General features: G+C 48.8%; 1 protein-coding gene across 1 annotated transcript in view; it reads left to right on the plus strand.

The window, feature by feature from the left end:
* Positions 1-19,496, plus strand: part of camkmt (calmodulin-lysine N-methyltransferase) — a 111,948-nt gene that overhangs the window by 59,573 nt on the left and 32,879 nt on the right. The gene's annotated exons all lie outside the window — the stretch shown is intronic.

Genomic DNA, 19,496 nt, shown 5'->3' on the forward strand with positions numbered 1-19,496 from the left:
GGTAACCCGTGGCAACAAATTGGCGGCGAGCGATGACAGGGTGACTAGTGTCTCTGAGAGAGAGAGGGCGGCGGGTAGAGGGGCCAGGACAGCAGAAAAAATGAAAGCCTATTCCTCCCACTCAATTATTGACCCTGAATGTGTGTGTGTGTGTGTGTGTGTGTGTGTGTGTGTGTGTGCGTGCGCACTCCCTCCTCCCCTCCCACTCATCTCAAGGCTTGTGACAGTCGGCTATTGTCTGTCTGCCTCTGTCAAACAGCGTATCACTCCAGCCCCTGCGACACACACCGTCTGAATAATTTGTTTTTCCCGCCGCCTGTATTTTCGGCCCCGGACGCTTCAACCGCCTGACGCCCAAGTCCCGTCCGTGAAACGACACGATTTATTTCGCCCTTCATTCAGGAGTATTTGCACGGCTTTGCGCTTTGAAACGCTGATTTAAGCGGAACTTCCCACGGGGTTGATTTTCTCCGTGCGCCGAGTCTCCGGGCTCTCCGGGTTCTTCCCGCAACCGGAAATCATGCAGGACGTTTATTGGAGACCCTTAAAAGTGAATGTTTGGAACTTCCTATATGACGTGAATGATTTTGAATGATTGTTTGGTAAATGGCCCCCACTTGATTAGCGCCGTAATCAGCCATTCACGCGCGCCATGCGAGGTGCTGGCCGAGGTGCTAGCCGAGGTGCTAGCCGCTGTCTTTTACGAATCGGGATTGGAAGTGTTCCCAGACGATGTTCCTACTTTGTCTGACGTCCCAACTTTTTGTATGGAACAGTTGGGTTGTGATCCTGGTTCTCACCTTGACCGGTTTGATCTCCGGAGACTGATAGCAGGAGGCTAGGTAGCTTTTAGCTTAGCATATATCCTCCCCCATGCTTGGAAATGCAGAAAGGAGGAGCCAGGGATTGAACCTTCCAAATCGGTCGATTCGTCTTTATGGGAAATGAGAGGGTGAACGGTTGTAGAAAAGAGATACTTTATTGATCCTGAAGGTGTCAAGCAACAGACACATAATCCAGGCGGTCCTCACTTAACAACGGCTCGGTAGTTATGACGGGCTTTCCGCTAATATCAAAATACGCGCTGAATGCGCTGGCAGCGGAGTTGTGAGTGTGTATGTATTGTATGCGCTTACCCGCGCTTACATTCATGCAAATATAAACATTAAATGAAAAAAAAAAAAGGTAAAATAGCACGGTATAAATAGCCGATATGTATGTAAAATACTTTACGGTAGAAACGGTGTTTCGCTTAACGACGAACTCACTTCAGATCAAACATATTGCACGCATCCGCATACATACAACCAGTCAGAAAATAAGTAAGTAAATAATTTAACTAAATAGAAATAATCCAACGAGGTAGAAAAAAGTGTCCTGATAAGGTGCCTTGCCGTAATCCAAGAAGAATAAAATGTGCTAATAAAGTGTTTAGTGCAGTGGTTCTTAACCTTGTTGGAGGCACCGAACCCCACCAGTTTCATATGGTCATTCACCGCACCCTTCTTTCGTAAAAAATAAAATATGATTTTTTTTCACTGGTGCACGAAATGAATTGTGCATTAATATCACCTTGTTCAAATAACAAAACCAACACAGTGCATGAACTCAAAACAACTTACCTCAGTGTGACTTCTGCTGTTGCCTTTGAGAATCTCAGAGCAGGACGCTTTCAATGACTGTGCCAACTAACTGCAGACTAGAGCGAGGGGTGGACCTCTGCGGCAGAGGCTCCACCGAACCCCTGAGACCGACTCACCGAACCCCTAGGGTTCGATCGAACCCAGGTTAAGAACCACTGGTTTAGTGTTATGCAAGTCCTTCCGTGCAGTGCAGTAGTTATGCAGGATAGTGCAGTAGATTGATGTCCAGGGTAGCATCAGAGTTTCCACCAGGGACAGAAGATGAGTGTGCAGAAAGTGGGGGGTGGAGCTCATGCAGTCCAGTTCGTTTTGCTAAACATCTTCTCTGTGTCGTTGAGCAACCTTATGGCCCTGGGGACAAAGGAGCTCCGCCACCTGACTGTCCTGCAGGAAAGGGATCGGCGTCTGTAGCTGAACAAACTCCTCCAATTGGTGAAGATGGCGTGCAGGGGGTGGCGGTCATTGTCCAGTATAGAGTGCAGCTTACTCAGGGTCCTCCTCTCAGCTGTTGTAGCGAGAGTCTTCAGCTCCATGCCCACCACAGACCCTCCCTTCCTCCCCAGTTTGTCCAGATGTCTCTCTTCCCAGTGCAACCACTCATCATACCACAGCATAGAAGAGCACACTGGTCATTACAGACTGGTAGAACATCAACAGGACTTTGTTGCAGACTTTGAAGGACCTCAGCCTTCTGAAGAAGTAGAACCTGCTCTGTCCTTTCTTCAGCAGACCAGTCCAGCTTATCGTCCAGGTCAGGGGTCGGCAACCCGTAACACCCAAATAGCCCATTTGGACCCGGTTTCCGCGGAAAAAGAAAACACTGGGAGCCGCAATTACTTTTTGACGTCTAAAATAAAGGTACCGCTGTATATATTGCTTTTTATTACCTTTACACTTTGTATAAATAAGTGTGTCGTGTGTTGCTTCTGAAATTCACAAAGTATTACAGAGAAAATTAAATTTTATTCATGTAATGAACTCATTTTGAGCTTTGGGCTTTCAGAGCATTTAGCGGAGCCTTGAACTGAATTTTAAAAATAAATCAGGAAAAAAAATCACTGTGTCAGTAAATAATAAAAAATAAATATTTGCAAAATATCTTCATAAATATTTCTTTTACCCGTTTTATGGGACTTCTGCTCCTGAACTTCTGCGCACAGCATCTGCAAATTGGGACTTTACCGGCTGGCGGGTATACCGGCTTCCGCGAGTGTGACGTTATTTTGAGCGGCGAAAAATAATGAATATAATTTTATTTAATATTTCAAGATCACAATAATCTTCCAACTTAGAACTAAAAGTTAAAAAAAGGGAATCAACACAAATGAAATACACTTCAATTAAATATTTATAATTTATTATTATAAATTAATATATATATAATATTAATTAATTACTATAAATTATTATAATTTATAATTTATTTAATTTATAATTTATTTTCCCAAGCCACTCGGAGCTGCAGTGTAAGGATGAAAGAGCCGCGGGTTGCCGACCCCTGGTCTAGGTGTACACCAGTTTTATCAACAGGGGAGGCTGGATGGCGTTGCAAGCGCTGGAGACATCAAAAAACGTTATTCTCACAGCTCGGCCTCCTTTGTCCAAAAATATGTCCTTGTCCAGGTGAGAGTGTTGTATGTCTCTATGACGTGAATGAACGCCGGCGGCCCCGGGGTGAGCCCCGCCTCCCGCCTAATGGCAGCTGGGATCGGCTCCAGAAAGCGAATGAAAAGCTCAGACGGACCAATATATGTGCAACAAATATTCCATCACGTCGCGCCTCATCGGGCCGTTTGAGGAAGGGTCCTGCTCGGAGCTCCAGTCTTGGTCTTTTGAAGCACATTGACGTTCTTACTCCAAGAGCCTCTTCGCAGAATCCCCGAAACAAAAATTTGCCGCGAACGGTTTGGTATCTCCTACCGTTCCCGCGCTCCATTCCTTCTGGTCTCTGGAGGTAAACTGCTTAGTGGGATTTCTTTTTCATCTTTTTTTTTTTTTTTAACCTGTTTGTTCAGAAAGGTAGAGCGGAAAAAAAAAAAAAAAAAGTTTTGAGAAAATCATTCAGAATCCAGTGTGTCGGGCTTTTGTGCTCCGAGCTCCGGGAAGAATCCGCCGCGGGCGAAAGAAAAAAATAAGACCCTGCGCAGAGAAAATATTCTCGGACGGGCTTATCTGGCGGACGGTTCACGGTGCACAGGTGAACGATTTCTCCTCAATTGAGCACTCATATGCACACACACACATACAAATGTGGAAAAGGAGGTTTTTCCGTGGTACAATGAGCCGCTGGACCAAGGGGCCACATCCATTGTGCTGGAACATGACGACGAGAGGGCTCCATTGTCGCCCGGCACAATGGGCGCTCTCTGAAAGGGGCACGGACAACTTTGTTGTGTTTGCCTCGGGATGCAGCAGAAATGCTTTTCTTATTTGTTTTGTTTTTTTTTTTTCTGTGCCGGATATTGTAATTGCATTACGCCGATTGTACGCGATTGTGCGCCCCCGCCGCCCCGCTGCGGCTCTCCGGCACCGACGACTCTTACGTGCGCCGCGCCGCCCCGTCTTTATCCGCCGTCCCGCCGCTCCCCCGGCGCCGCCGGCAAAGGCCCTTCCCCGCCTGGACGTTTGAAAAGAGACGTGGGGGGAAACGAGGAAATGACCCATGTTTAGCCACGCAACATGCTAGCTGTGCTCAGACAATCAACATAGCATTAGCAGGGGCCGCTGAATAGAGTCATCATGGCCGCCGAGCCCCGGGGAGCCGGCGATCTGCCTATGGGCTTTATGGAAAGTGGAGGTCCTGCAGAGCCGCTGAGGGCCAGAATGGAAGCCAATATGAGCTCTGTTAGAAGTTTCTCCGAGCAGCGCTGAAGAGCGAGTCTTTAAGCCTCCTCTTTCTATTTCCTGTCTCTACTTTCATGCCCCTTTGCACGACAATCCTCTATTAGCGGTCGGTCATCTGAGCGGTGAATGACCCCCCCCGCTGGGAGTCCTAAAACATGATGTGGGTGCGGTGCCACATCTTATCCGCTGCAAGTTGATTTTTTTTTTTTTTATTTACTTTTTTTGTGATGCTCCTGGGTCTCAAAGCGAGGAAAACAATATAAAAAAGGGTCTTAACAAAAAAAAAAAAAAAAAAAAAAAAAAAAGCAGAGTTGAATAAAAACCTCTATGCAAATTGGAGGCAATCAGAAGCGATGCCAGACTGCAGCTCGATGCCACAAGACGTTTATTATTTTTTTTTCCGCACGGATATTCAAATCGTCAAATCAGGGTGTGTCTCCAGTCCTTCCAGGAATGGAAACACCCGTGTGTTAACGGTGCGGTACCACCGGAAGCCTTAGTGGGGCGGTGCTGTGCAGAATGCTCGGTCGCTAGCGGCAAAGATAATAAATCTCCTGCGGTGTATTTCATGAACGTATATCATCAGCAGCCCCTTCGTCACTCCGAGGAACTCGTAATCAAACCCTGAACTCCGCTTCCTATTGGACGTTTTGCTTAGCAACCAAGCCGACATAAAGCACGTTCGGGAAGTACATCGGCGGGGGCGTTTGACGGACATGGCGCTTTACATATGTACCGCCTCCCGTGCATCATATAACTTATAGCCCCCCCTCGATGCCTCTTTGCCGCCCCCCCCCCCCCCTCCCCAGCAGCGGGAAGATGGAGGAGCGACACCTGAAAGCCGGTCGGGCTAAGTGGTCTTTCATTGGCCCCGGGGTGTAGCCTGTTAGCATCCGTGGGTGCTCCTCCAACCCCCCCCCACCCCAGACCTTGCACTGTTATTAGAGCATTTGAGTTGACAATTCACTTAAGACCCCCCCCCCCCCCCCCCTCCTCGCACGCCACCCTCGCTTTCACCCTTCTACTTCTTCCTTTCTGTCGTACCCACAAGAAGCCCTCCGCCGCTCCCCTCCTCTCTCGCTCACACTTTCAGGGTATATTACCTGGTCCTGTAATGCAGTTAAGCTCAGCTAGAAGCCTTTCCTCGTAATACTTCTCAAACCCTCCCCTCCTCCTCCTCCTCCGCGTGACAGCCGAGGTGAATTCTGCGAGAGTGGTCAGTCGTCTGATGGTCGGGGTTGGTAACGGGGGAGAGGGGTGGAGAGATGAGATTAGACGGGAGGAGCGGGAATGGCACCGTCTAACGTTGTTTCTCAGTGAGTCCTAGCAATTCCGCCCGGTGTGATAATGGCGGTGATTGCCGAGGACAATCCGGCCTCCCTCTGTGAGTGTCTTATATAAAAAAATAAATCTTAAAAGAAACACGCCGCATGGATCAGAGTGAGTGGCGGTGGCGGCGGCGGCTTCGCTCGAATTGGTGTTCTCGGAATGTCAAATTCCGAGACCGGTGAGAGAGCGCGAGTCTTGAAGAATGGCGTGGACCCTCACGGTGAGGTGAAGTCCAGGAGCGGCGCAGCAGAATATTTACACGTTTCCCCCACATTCATTCATTCATTTCCTATTCTTGAACACCAATGCCATCTTCAAGAAGGGTCTGAGCCGCCTGTTCTTCCTCAGGAGGCTCAGATCTTTCAACGTCCGCAGGACCATGCTGCAGATGTTTTACCACTCGGTGGTGTCACCAGCTGACACAAACAGACTCAACAAGCTCCTCAGGAGAGCCGGGTCTGTCCTGGGAGTGGAGCCGGAGTCTGTTGTGCAGGCGTCAGAGAGGAGGATGCTGAGGAAGCTCCTCGGCATCATGGACAACGTCCATCACCCCCTGCATGCCACACTGACATCCTGTCGGAGCTCTTTCAGTCGTAGATTGATACAACGAAGGAGCTCCACTGAACGCCACAGGAGGTTTTTCCTACCTGAGGCTATCAGACTTTTTAATTCCTCTTCCCTCAGCCGCAGGGAATCTTCAAATCTTTGTACTTAAGGCCTTAAAACACTTGATAGCCTTAACCTTGACAATTTATATTTTATTGTATTTCTTATTCTCCCTCCTTCCCACTATTATCTATTATTGTTACGTTTTTGCTTGAAACTCTGGCACAACAATTTCCTTCGGGATAAATAAAGTTGTTCTTATCTCTTATCTAATCTTTTTCTGATCGGGCCGTACTCATGGTCGCGGGGGCGGGGTTTCACCCCGGACCGGTCGACGGTACATCGCAGGTCGGCGGGACGCGCAAGCATTCACCCTCGCATTCACATGCCATTTCGAGACGCACGACTATTCGCCCTCTCATTCACACATCACATGGAGACAAATAACCTTTCATTCATTTATTCACAAATCCAACCTATCTGTATATTTTATATATATTGTCTATTTTATACAGTTTTATATTTGTATTGTACAGGACTACAGATGGAAATTAAATATGAGCTATAATCTGGTACAAACATCTCTGCCTCTGTGCTTAATGTATTTGTACACTGTCCTAATAAACTTCGAAACAAACAAACAAACAACCATTCAATCACTTGTTCACAGACCACATGAAAACATACAACAATTCACCCTTTCATTCACGGATCGTATCAACATACAACCATTAATTCTTCGCACATCATATAAAGGCGTACAACCATTTGCTCATTCACTCACATCATATGGAGACATACAACCATTCACCCATCTGAACAGTTCAGCCTCGTGCACGTGTTTGCATCCTGAGGAACCCGAGGAGAACCTTCTCGCTGCCATATCGCTGTCTCGCAAAAATCACCGATTTCTTAATTAGCCTTGACTCTTGTTTTTAATTGATCGGGAGTCGTCCGGGTTAATCCGCTACTCTGCGAATGACGGTGAGCGTAGAAGTGACTTGAAAGCAGGGGGACGAAGCAAAGGATGAAATGAAGACGAGGGCGAAGGAGTAGCGGTTGCCGTCGCTCCCAGGTTCGCGCTCTCAAACCGAGCGCTAAAGTCCTTTCAGCTCAGATAATGTCCCACCGCCACCCCGGGGGGGGGATTCTGTATCTGCTCCGTTCATCTGCCTCTTCAATGAAACACCAACACACTGGGGGCCCCGAGGCAGCCTTACACACACACACACACACACACACACACACACACTTGGGGTCCCTTTCCCCTCCAGAGCCTCCTAGTTTAGCCGCCCTCTACCCCGCCACCAACGCCTACTCCCATTTGAATCACCGCCTCTTTAAGCTAACACCCTCCATCATCCCCGTTAGCCATCTTACTATCTTGCTCCCGACTTCCTGCACGAAGTAATGTTTGCAGAATTGATGCAAAACGCACACACACACGTGCACACACTTGCAAAAGTAAAAACAGCGTTGAGGTCTCTAAATGAACCCGTGTTATTATTGTGCCGCCATGTTGGATGTAGTTTCTCTTGGCGTCTCTTCCTTCTCGCTTGCTGTCCCTCAGCCGCGAAGGAAATTCTGACATTCAAGGAATCGGTGTGGTTGTCGGATAAACCCTCACTCTTTCTCACGCAATTACATCTTTTTTCCCGCCGCGGTAACCTCGTCGAAAACCTCTCTTCGTTGTTTAATACCAAGCTGTTGCTAAGGGGTAGCCATGCGTTTGATTCCGCCGCCCCGCCGACAAAAAGTGATCAAATATCCTTTGGGTAGAGTCGATCTTTTTGCATCGACGCGATTCACCCGGGCGGACTCCAAACAATCCAGATTTGTTACGTGGATTAAACACCGCAATATTATTTGACAGGAAAAAAAAAAAAAAATCCCATTTCCCTCTTGATCCATATTCCGCCAGAACTTATCAACGGCAGACGCGGCGCTCATACTGATTCACCGCCGTGCTGATAAAGACTCCGCGCAATTATTTCCTGTTTCTTTTGGCTAATAGTGAGGAGCTGTGACTCAATTATGGCTGTCACTGGATCAGATTTTCATGGCATGATTATCGTGTCACCCGAAGAACCCCCCCGCTGCCTTCCTCTTCCTCCTCTACTGATCTTTTTCTCCATTTTCATCTCTTTCCTTGCGATGTTCTGACCCCGAGGTGGGAACAAGTCGCCGTTTAACAACCGGCGAGTCCCGAACAGAAGCGAGTTATCGGGTCATGTTTTAAGGCTGGATGAAAACGCCGCGGGCTTTGCATGGAATTGATTGAAATGAAATCGCAGTTTAAATATTTGAATAAGACATTTCAAAGGATTTGAGTGGTTAAATTGTTGTTGACGCACAGAAAAAAAAAAATCCAGCTTGTATTTGGTTTCAGGAACTAGCCTCCCCCTCCAGGGGAACAGGCAGTGAGGGATCAGGCTAGGCCTCCATCGCAACGTTCACATTTCCACCACATCATTCGCTCACCGCCTTTTATAGTGTTCATGTGTTTATACATCACCCTCTTGGACAGTTTTAAAACTTATCCTGGTTGCTGGTCGGCTGTTTTCTTATTACAAAATTGACAGACGCATTGAGAAATGGAGCGACGAAGAACAGAGGAACGTCTTTTTTTTGGCCTGAATAAGTGCAGAGTTAGCTAACGGCTAGTTAGTTAACAGCAAGTGCAGGGAGAAGAAATAAATAGTAACAAAAGATAAATAGCAATGAATGAAATAAACAAAAGTAGGCAGGATGTGTGCAGCCTGGGACAAATAAGGATAAGAGAGAGTCAGGGCATGACATGAATGGGGTCGGGTAGTGAGAATGTGGAAGTCGTGTGCCGTCCAAATTTGTTGTTCAGTCCGACAATGGAGCTTCTTAAGCGTTCGGTTCCGCAGCGGGGCGGTATGATCCGCCACAGCTCGTCGTGCAGGGCGTGGGAAGGATCGTCCGGGATGTCTCCCAGTTTGTCCTTCACCCTGCCCCAGATTGAAGATGGTCCAGGTTCAGTTCAGGTTCACTACCTTATTGAGCCTATTGACCTCACTAGTCCTGGCAACGCCCCACCAGCACACTGTATCCAAGATGATGCGCTGCCTACCATAGACTGGGGGAAGGTCTTGAGAAGCTACAGGTGCCAAACGGCCTCAGCCTCAGGAAGAACATCCTGCTCTGACCCTTCCCGTCGAGCGCATCAGTGTTGTGTGACCAGTCCAGTTTGTTGTTAATGTGGTAGCCTCGCGTGGTACCCCTGTGGTACCAAGGAGGTGGTTGTGGACTTCCGGAAGAATCTGAGGAGACAGGTACCGATCACCATCCAGGGTGAAGAGCTGGAGCTAGTGGACTCCAACAAGTACCTTGGTTACTTGTAGGAGTCAACAAAACTCGCAACTCCTCCTTGTTGTCATCGTTGACGCATCCAAAGATGGAAGAGTCGTCAGACTACCGAACCGCCGGTTGCTCCCGACAGCCTGGTTAGCGCCCTGCGTGGCCGCTCTGCCACCACTCCTGCGTAAAGCTCTTTGAGACCATCTCAGTGGAGACCACGGACCATCTGCGGGACCGTCGTTCAGTGTCGGTCGTACCGAAACGACGACGGGATAAACCGCTTGAAGTGTAGAAGTACAACTGCCACTCGGCATGCTGCATGTGTTTGCAGCCTGAGTGACACGTCCTCACGCCGCCCCCGTCCCCCGTCCCCCATCCTACCCCTCACACAATATCTCACTTATTTGGAGACGGGGCCTCTGTTTTTGAAGTAAAGCCAACAGGGGCGCCAATTTGAGCTGAAATAACCGGTGATTTGGATGTCAAACAGCGTGACACTCGCATCAAAATGACCCGCCGGTTAAACATTTCTATCCGTTGTGTCATCAAGCCGGCGCGGTGGTGAATGGCGCCGGCCGCGGCGAAACGGCAATACGCGTTTTCGTCATTTGCATATTCTTTTAAATTTATATTGAAACCACATCGAGACGCACGGTGAAATAAAGCCAAAGGAATTAATGGGCTCCTCACACACAGCCCAGATGATCCCGCTCTGAATTTAATTGCGGGTCACATCCCGAGCTGTTTTTCTCCTATTTTTTGGGGTTTCCTTGAAGAAACAGGACGGCGCCGTGTTTGCTGAGGGGTGGTAAGTGGCATACGGGGAGGGGGCTAACCAAGGTGGCTAATTTAAAATGCTAATATTTGCCACGGGGCGTCTTAAGAGGGGCAATTCCGAGATGCCCCCGCCCCGTTTTCTGATGCGCGACACTCCCGGACAGTGATTTGCACCCGGAGTTGGAAAAAAGGATGCAAATATTTTGACCCCAGAACACCCCGTTTCACCCCGGCCCTCGTCTTATCAGTCATTTTAAACTCAGCTGCCCGGTTCCTCTCCTCTCTGTACCCCCCCCTCCTCCCCCTTTAATCCCTACTCCACCCTTCTGCCCCTGCACGCCATCATTTTCTCCCTGGATTCTCTTCGTCCTGTCCGAAATGTTCATTCATACATATATATATATATTAACATTCAAAGAACCGGATAGCTCGGTGCGGGTGACACCCTGTAATTTGACGTCCTTTGCTTTTTCTCCCGAGGGACGAGATGCAATCTGTGTGTGTGTGTGTGTGTGTGTGTGTGTGTGTGTGTGTGTGTGGTGTAATCTGAGGTTGTCACACGGACCCCGTGCCACTGTCTGTATGCTAATCAATGAACGGAGCTCTGCAAAACCGTCGTCTGCCAGCCGTACCCCCCCCCCCCCCCCCCTGCACCTTGCTGCTGATATGTCTATTAGCCACATGTCAGACCCCCCACTTCCCCGCTCATCCCCCTTTTCGATCGTTCCCACTCTGCAATTTTGCGCCGCTGTTGTTTCTCACTCTGTTTCTGTCACCTCACCTGACTCTGGTTCCTTGGTGACCCCCACGACCCCTGCCCTGCCGGCCCCCTGCTTCCCCTTGCAGGGGAGCAGGGCATCTGGTGGAAAAAAAAAAATGACGTTGAAAAATTTTGATGTATCATATTAAGCCCACCCCTCACTCCAAATGCTTTATAATTAAGTGTGTGTGGGTGTGTGTGTTTGGAGAGTGGTAGGGGGATTGTAGAGGATGCTGAGCAGATGAAGCACATCAGCAGTTTATGTAATATTGCTGGAAGTACCTCTGTCAAAGTGCCTCTAGTGCCATTCAGACTTTTGAGGCTACACCTGAACGTCAATTCATTCATTCATTCATTCAGTCATTCATTCATTATATATATACTGCTTATCCTGAGCTCTTCCTATCCCGTCTGTGATTGGGCGAGAGGCGGGGTTCGGCCTGGATAGGACGCCGTCCATCACAGGTTGCATATATAGACATAAAACCATTCACCCTCTCATCCACACCCCATTCTGAGCCATCTAACCATTCATTCATTCACAAATCACACAAAGACTTCCAACCAGTCACTCTCTCACACACACGTCTGGGCAATTTAGGGTCTACAATGAATCTTCGGCATGTTTTTGCACTGTTGCAACTGTAGAGAATGGAGACTCCACGGAGACCTTCTTGCTCTGAAGTGCCAACTGCTAACCGCTAACTGTAATTTTTCATATAATTGTTGACTGAGCGGAAGCAGTGCGTACATGCGTCCAATGAGATAATCCGTGTCACCCAGACGATACAGTGTCAGTAGAACCAGCGGGAAGAATTTTCCATACACGTGCAACCTCTTTTCCCAAAATGTACATTATCACCGGCTCCTCCTCCACCGCCATGTTTTTTATTGTCTGAAACGGAAGTGACCTCTGCACCGCTCTCTAGTGGATGCGTTGCTTAGTGCTCGCTTTTTGCACGCACATGTGGAAGCAGATGCAGCCAAATGAGCCTTTGCGCCGTGAAATGTGTTTTAACCTTTAGGCTGATGGAATTGGCGACGTACCGCCGTCAGTGAGCGCGCACTCTGATTGGGCCGCTCACTTTTACCACGGAGGCACGCGAAAAAGATCCAAAAAAATGTTGTTTGCGACACTTTATCCTGATGCTTCCTTATAGCAGGAGGAGCTTTAGCACCAAAAAGCGCGCAGGGGCTGCGGCTGTGGCGTTTGTGAGCCGCCGCTTTGCTTACATATCTTCAAGGTCGTCCGGTCTGGGCCCTCTGGTCGCACAGAACACCGAAGATCACCATCTGCTTACAGGGAGCGCGACTCCTCCCAAACAAAGGTTGACCGTCAGCGTAAACCCATGCGGAGATGACGTTTGGATTAGCATCCTCCCCAAGATAGCGCCGGTTCTCCGTCTCCCACCGCTCATGCCACGGCGCCGTCCGCCTCCACGCAAGGGGCAAAAAGAAACCCGTCATGCGGACTTGACACCGTGACGGGCGGGCGTGTTTTGGCGTGTGTGTGGTTGGGGTTTAAAGAGATAAAACGAGACATAGTTGTGTATTTGTCTCAACGCTTCTGCCGGCCGCGGGACGAGATGACGGGCGGGGGGGGGGGGAGACAGGTGTGCAGCCAGGCGGACGTGAAGGCAGTTACCGGGGCAGTTAGACAGGCAGTCAGCCCTGGCATTCTGCCGCAGATAAGTAAGCTATCAGAGGAGGGGGATAAATAGCAGAGTAAAGATTGGTGCCGGCCCCCTCGGAGAGGAGCGGGGGGCCACAATGCAGGCGCGGTGGGCAGATAGCCCCCTGCTCTCATTATACTCTGCCTAATCCAAAACGATGTTTACTCAGAGAGAGAGAGGGAGAGGGAGAGGAGGGCCACGCTTATCGAAAGCCTGCACGGCCCTGCAAGGAGTGTGCGCGGGCGCGTGTTAAGAATGAGACTTATTCCGATGGAAAAGGGGGTTGGGGGAGGGGGGGGGTCTCCCAGGCAGACTCTGCCGGCCAGAATGTCGATGCTTATCTCAGTTGCCTGCTCTGCCGGTGAAAGGCCGGCGGCCCGGCTGCGCCGCCTTTTCACGGCGGGCGTGTAGGATCGCCGCGGAACCGCCGAGGTCCTTGTTGTTATTTTAAACAAAACTCCTGTTCCTGTCAGGAGTTTTATAACACCTCATCTGATTGGATACAGCGGGTCCTCGGAGCCAGCTGTCATTGAGAGGGGCGGGGCTCAGCCTGGACCAGGGGTCGGCGACCTTTACCCCTCGAAGAACCATTTCCGGGAACGCCGCACAACCCTTTTGAATTTTTTTTTTTTTTTGGCTTTATGCTACATATAAACAAATCTCTGGAAAAAAAAAACCAAAACAAAAAAAACATTAGGTTGAAGGTTAATTTTAAGCAAAATACTCAATGTCTATTTAAGTCCTTCTTGTATTTATGAAAAAAAAAAAAGCTGAACTTAAATGATCCTCCGGCAGCAAACCACAAACGCCGTCCTCTCTCTCTGTTTGCTGTCATCGTTTTACCGCCGCGTGCGGTCGCATTCACAAAAATATTTGAACACGTTTTATCACGGTGTTACAAGATCGCCATAATGTTCAACTTTAAAATGACATTTTTAAAAAACAAGCAAAGAGAAATAAAATACAACACATTAATTAAATACTCAATTATTTTCAAAAGCCGGATCAGAAGGATCCGCCGGTTGCCGACCCCTGACCCGGACCAATCACGGGGCCACATATGGAGTCGAACAAGCATTCGCTCATCCGTAGTCCATCAAGAAACACACAGCTATTCATCCTCTCATCCACGCGTCTTAAGAATCCTCACACACTCGACAGAAGCGGCCCGTCTGACCCGGATTGACTCGGCTGCCAGTCGGTGGCGCCCGCGCTCCGGATGCATCCTGTTTCTGGAGTCGGCGGGGAAGGAAACGCCGTCCATATAGGATACAGTTTCCCAGCCTATTATGGGATGTGCCGTTCATCAGAGCCGTGCTCCAAGGAGCCGTGTTGTTGGTGGTGCATGAAGCACATCGGGGGCGTAGCGGAAGGCTAATACTCAATAACCCGGTGTTTGCATATTGATAAATGTCATTATATCTGCGGAGGTACTCCAGATCGCAGTGACAATCACGCGACACCTCCAGTGACCTTCCTCTGACAGCTTTCTTTCTATGAGCTGCCATTAATCGTAAGACACTGGGCCTCATTCTTTGTTGCCGGTAGATTTGATTTTGCACGTGTGTGTGTGTGTGATTTCCAGTGAGACGTGTATCAAAATAGAAAAGACACTCCTTCAATCACAATGCTCCCAGGTCTAGACGAGGATTTCGCAATTTGTGTCGCAAAAAAAGATACGTTTATTCATTGATTGATTGATTCATTCATTATCCTGCTTTGATTGGGGCGAGAGACCGGGTTGGCCCTGAACCAATCACAGGGCTGCATTTATAGATCAAAAACAATTATCCGTCTCATTCACGCATCAGAAAGACATAAAACCATTCGCTTGCTCGTTCACAGATCATATTGAGATGCGCAAACATTCACCCTTTCATTCACACGTCCTGTGGAGACATATAACCTTCAGTTCATTCATTCATTCATTCATTCACACCCCTGCTGTGATTGGCCGAGAGGCGGGGCTCACCCCGGACCGTCTGACAATTCACCCTCTCATTTACACGACATATGGAGACACGCAAGCTGTCGTTCATTCATTCACACGCCAGCGGCGAGCGGCGGGTCCGTTCTAATCCCGGGCCTCAGCCAACATGAGCGGACAGACTGTCAGCGGATGGCGGCGCGGGCGGCGCCTTATCCCTGATTGGATCAGCCGCCGAGGAGGCTTAGGAGCGATCTCAGGCCTCGGCTCCATGTGGAGAGACCGCAGACACGCCGAGTGTGTGTGGATATGAAATTGTGACAGAGACAGGTGTGTGTGTGTGTGTGTGTGTAGCACAAAGAAGAATTGCAGCCCACTTAACCCCATCTTGACACCTTATCCCTCCGCCTCCAGCCCCCCTTCCAGGTCTCACCTCGCTCGGCTTCCTCTCCGACGTGCACGCGTCCCGGTCGCCGCCTCTTTCCTCCCGTCGTCTTTCTCTCCGAGGTCCCGCCGAGCGGCGCTCTGTCCCCCCGGCGGGAGATCCGGCAGAGGCTGGAGAAAGAAGGAGAGGAAAAAGTGTGTTTCAACGGACAAAGTAACAGAGCTAAATGACTGCTCGGCGCAGCTGTGACAGCCGTTAGCTTAGCATAGCATAGCTTGGGGAGTTATTTCAGGTGCTCGCTGACCCCAAAATTGCACCTGGATCCCCTTTGGATATTTGAAATAGCTCTTAAGCCACTTCATCTGCCTGATCCTCGCATGAGAACCCTGGAAGACCTGCTGCACACCACGGGGCGGCTACTTGGCTCTCGTTCTGGATAAGGAGAGGAAAACGGAGGGGATGGATGGATGGATGGATGGATGGATGGATGGATGGATAATTCCATCCCTTTTCATGTGATTACTGACAGCCAACGAGGCCAGATTAGCCGTCCCGGAAGTTCCTGTGGTGAGCGGAGGGTCAAGAGGGCGGCGCGCTCAAGGAAAGAGCGACGCTGCAGCCGTCATGAGTTAGCGGGATTTTCAGGTGTCTGCTAGGAAACGTGCACCAATGTATGTCCAGAGCAGGAGCTTAAAAGTTATTAGCAAATTAGCTTTAGCTAAATGTGACGTCCCAGACTTGTAACTCTCCATCGCGATTGTCTTCGCGGTCTGCAACTCAAGGACACATAAAAACAAGGCTGGGATTTGTGGCTTTCATTTCTATGAATTAAGGACACACACAAAAAAAAATTCAGCTGCACTTTAATTTGTACCAACATTTAGCAGATGAGATGGGACCGGTTTAAGTTTAAATAGAAGAAGCTTCCAGGCAGAAGTGGAAAAACGAAAAATTTTGTTTTCGCGTTACGGCAAATGAGCGCGGGAATCACACGAGCACCTCAACCCTCCGTTAGCGCCTCAGCGCTAAACACGCTGGAGCTAACACGGCTCGCTAATGCTAAGATAACGGCGAGCCGTCGTCAGTCAACGATGAAGAAAACATGCACACAAACATTTTGTTTTTTCTCATGCCAAATATTTAAATGCAATTCATAATTATTATTTGATTAATTATGATTATAATTATTATTTGATTAACTTTCAATCGACGCTACCCAAAAACATCCGAATCAACTTCTGCTCCGTCAGCTTGATGTTCCGCCTGGAAAGTGGAAGTTACTTGCTCTCCCCCACATTTCTGTTTTTGTTTCTCGCCGCCTTTTTATCTCTTTGCACGACTTTTCCGGGGACAGTGTGCGGCGGGAAAAAAGCCACTTCAGTAGGAGGGATGGCGGCGGCGGCGGCAGGGGTGGCGGGTTGGAGATTAGCAAAAGTGGCTACTGTAACCTCTCAAGTATAAAATTAACACGAGTGAAACACACGACGCCGAGCCGCCATCCCATCATACACATTTACATTCTCCGTCGCACAATCAGCCGTTTAGTTTCCACGCCAACTCCCCAGCAGCAGAGTCCATATGCGCGGTGTTGATGGTGTAACGCCGTCCACAGAGGTGAGTGCCCGGGACTGATAACTACATTAAGCCGATACTCACCACGTGCACGCACGCACGCACGCATGGATACGCGCACGCTAACGCGCTCACACACACCTGCGATGCTTCCTTCCCTCATCTCGTAATTGAAGGTGAGAAATAATTTCATTATCCGCAGGAGGAGTAATCTGCTCTCCGCTCCTGATCCCTTCATTTCCTACAGTGCACCTCTACCTGGGAGGTACACACACACACACACACACACACACACACACTCACACATACACAACATGCTTATTACGCATGCACACAAACACACATACACAGTTCCTATCAGCCCTGGCTATTAATGTTATTGGACTTTGGGATTAACCATCACATTCACATATGCTTTACAAAGCTTTAATGCTAAGTGCTCTCTCTCACACACAGACACACACATATGACACACACACACATACACACACACACACACTGAACAGTTCATAAAGTATAGTTGGTCTGAACAGAAGTCAGATTGGACAATCCAGGTTATTCATGTTTATTTGTTATGCTCTGAATTTTTCGAATTTCACTTCATGTTTATGGCAGTCACACACACACACACACTCACACACACACGCACACACACACACACACACACGTACATACATTTCAGGTCACATGACCTTCCAAACCTCATCTGGCATTGTGATGAAATCCAAAAAAAGGGGACTGATTTTTTTTTTCCTCTCCCCTATAGTCTACCTCCAAACACACACACACACACACACACACACACACACACACACACACACACACATTGTATTATAATAAGGAGTGTGATAATCACATGTTGCCCAATAGGTGGATTTATATGGCGAGATGATGCCGTTTTGTTTCAGGACAAGAAGGAATTTTCGCAGTGGCAATTTCACTTCTTGGACACACACACACACACACACACACACACACACACACACACCTCTTCATCATCACCTTCTCCTTCTGCAGCTGCTTCTTCTTCTTGTGGTGGAAGGCTCACACCTCTGCGGATGACGCATTACCTCCCTCTACTGTTCATCCACCCAAGATGTCGTGGCTTTCGGGTGTCAGCACGCATCTCACACACACACACACACACACACACACACACGCACGTTCAGGTTCATGTTTAACCTTTGACCTTTTGCTGCAATTTAATAATGTGCTTCAGCTCCACGTTGGATGTTTTGCAGCGTGGCGCAGGAGGTCCGGACATTGTTTTTGGAAACGAACAAATGAACCCGAATCACGTCCAGGTTTGTCTTTCACGGTTTCACTGAAAAATTGTGGTAAAATTCTCAATGGACAACTTTTGAAGAAATATGACATCAAAAAAAAAAAAAAAGTTAATATAGCGGCGCAGCTGTTAGCGCTTCTGCCTCGCAGCTAGAAGGTCCTGGTTGGATTGCAACAGGAGGAATCTCTTTGTGGAGTCTGGGAGGGCGGATGGACGCGTGTGACGACCCTTATAAACAGCAGAGATAACAAATGAACGAGCGAATGAATGAATTTTCCACCAAAAGCGTGAAGAATTACCCAAAAAGAGAAGATTGAGTGACGAGAAAAGGGAAAAAGAAGAACATTTTCAAAACTCCGGGATATCTGGAATATAATTTTTTAAAGCCGTCAATCTAAAAACCCGGGTTTCACATCCCATGGTTCCCCTCCGTTTCCCCCGACGATATACTTCTTCTTGTCTGTCCGAGGAGGTCGGGGAGAGGAGAAGTAACGTGGGGCTGCAGGACGGCTCGCCGTTCCATCTCTGCGTGGACGACGTTCGCTTGCACGTCCTGACACTCCATGGCTACTTTGGCTGTCATTGTGTGTGTGTGTTGTACTGTCAAGTCGAGATGCAGACAGCATGTGTGCGTGTGTGTGTGTCTGTGTTTTTCTAATGGGGAAAAGGAATATTTGGACATTTTATCAATAGGCATTATTAAATCCTGCTTGCTTGAGCTAATCTCGGTGGAGCGGAGCGAGGGGGGGGGGATGGAGGGATGGAAGAGGGCGAGGGAAGAGCGAGAGAGGCCGACACAGAAGGAGAAAGAGAGAGAGAGAGAGAGAGAAAGCACTGATGTCTGCCCCGTTGAAGAGAGACCGTCTGTAAGCCGCTTATTATATCGACTACCACCTTTTTCTCTCTCCTCCTTCTCTCTTCCTCCCCCCCTTTACTCTGCTCCTTTTCTATCTCTTTCTTGCTCCTCTCTCTCATTCCCTCCCTCGCTTGCCGTCTCCAACTCAATTCTATATCCCTCCCATTCTCTCTTTCTGCACAGCGCGTTCATATAAACACACACACACGCGCGCGCACATGCTAGGGAGGCGCCGAGCCGAACCTTCGCGTTCAAAGCCAGGAGCGGAGAAAAAAAAAAGCCCAAGTTTTATTCAAATGAATGTTTACTTCTTCTACTGCCAAGATGTGTCTGTTTGTATCTGTGTTTGTGTGTGTGTGTGTGATGAGTAGCATCGAGTGTGTGCGCGCGAGTGTGTGTTACACGCACGGCAGAAGGAGAAGGGCTGACAGTAGGTGATAAGCCAGATAGGCCTGCATGCTGTGATTATCACCCACCGGACCTCCTGTCACACATACACACACACGCACACACAC

The sequence above is a fragment of the Fistularia commersonii genome, chromosome 2 (genome assembly GCF_037954325.1).
Source record: "Fistularia commersonii isolate RoL2024-O1a breed Wild chromosome 2, RoL_Fcom_v1.0, whole genome shotgun sequence".
In the NCBI taxonomy this organism is placed as follows: Eukaryota; Metazoa; Chordata; class Actinopteri; order Syngnathiformes; family Fistulariidae; genus Fistularia; species Fistularia commersonii.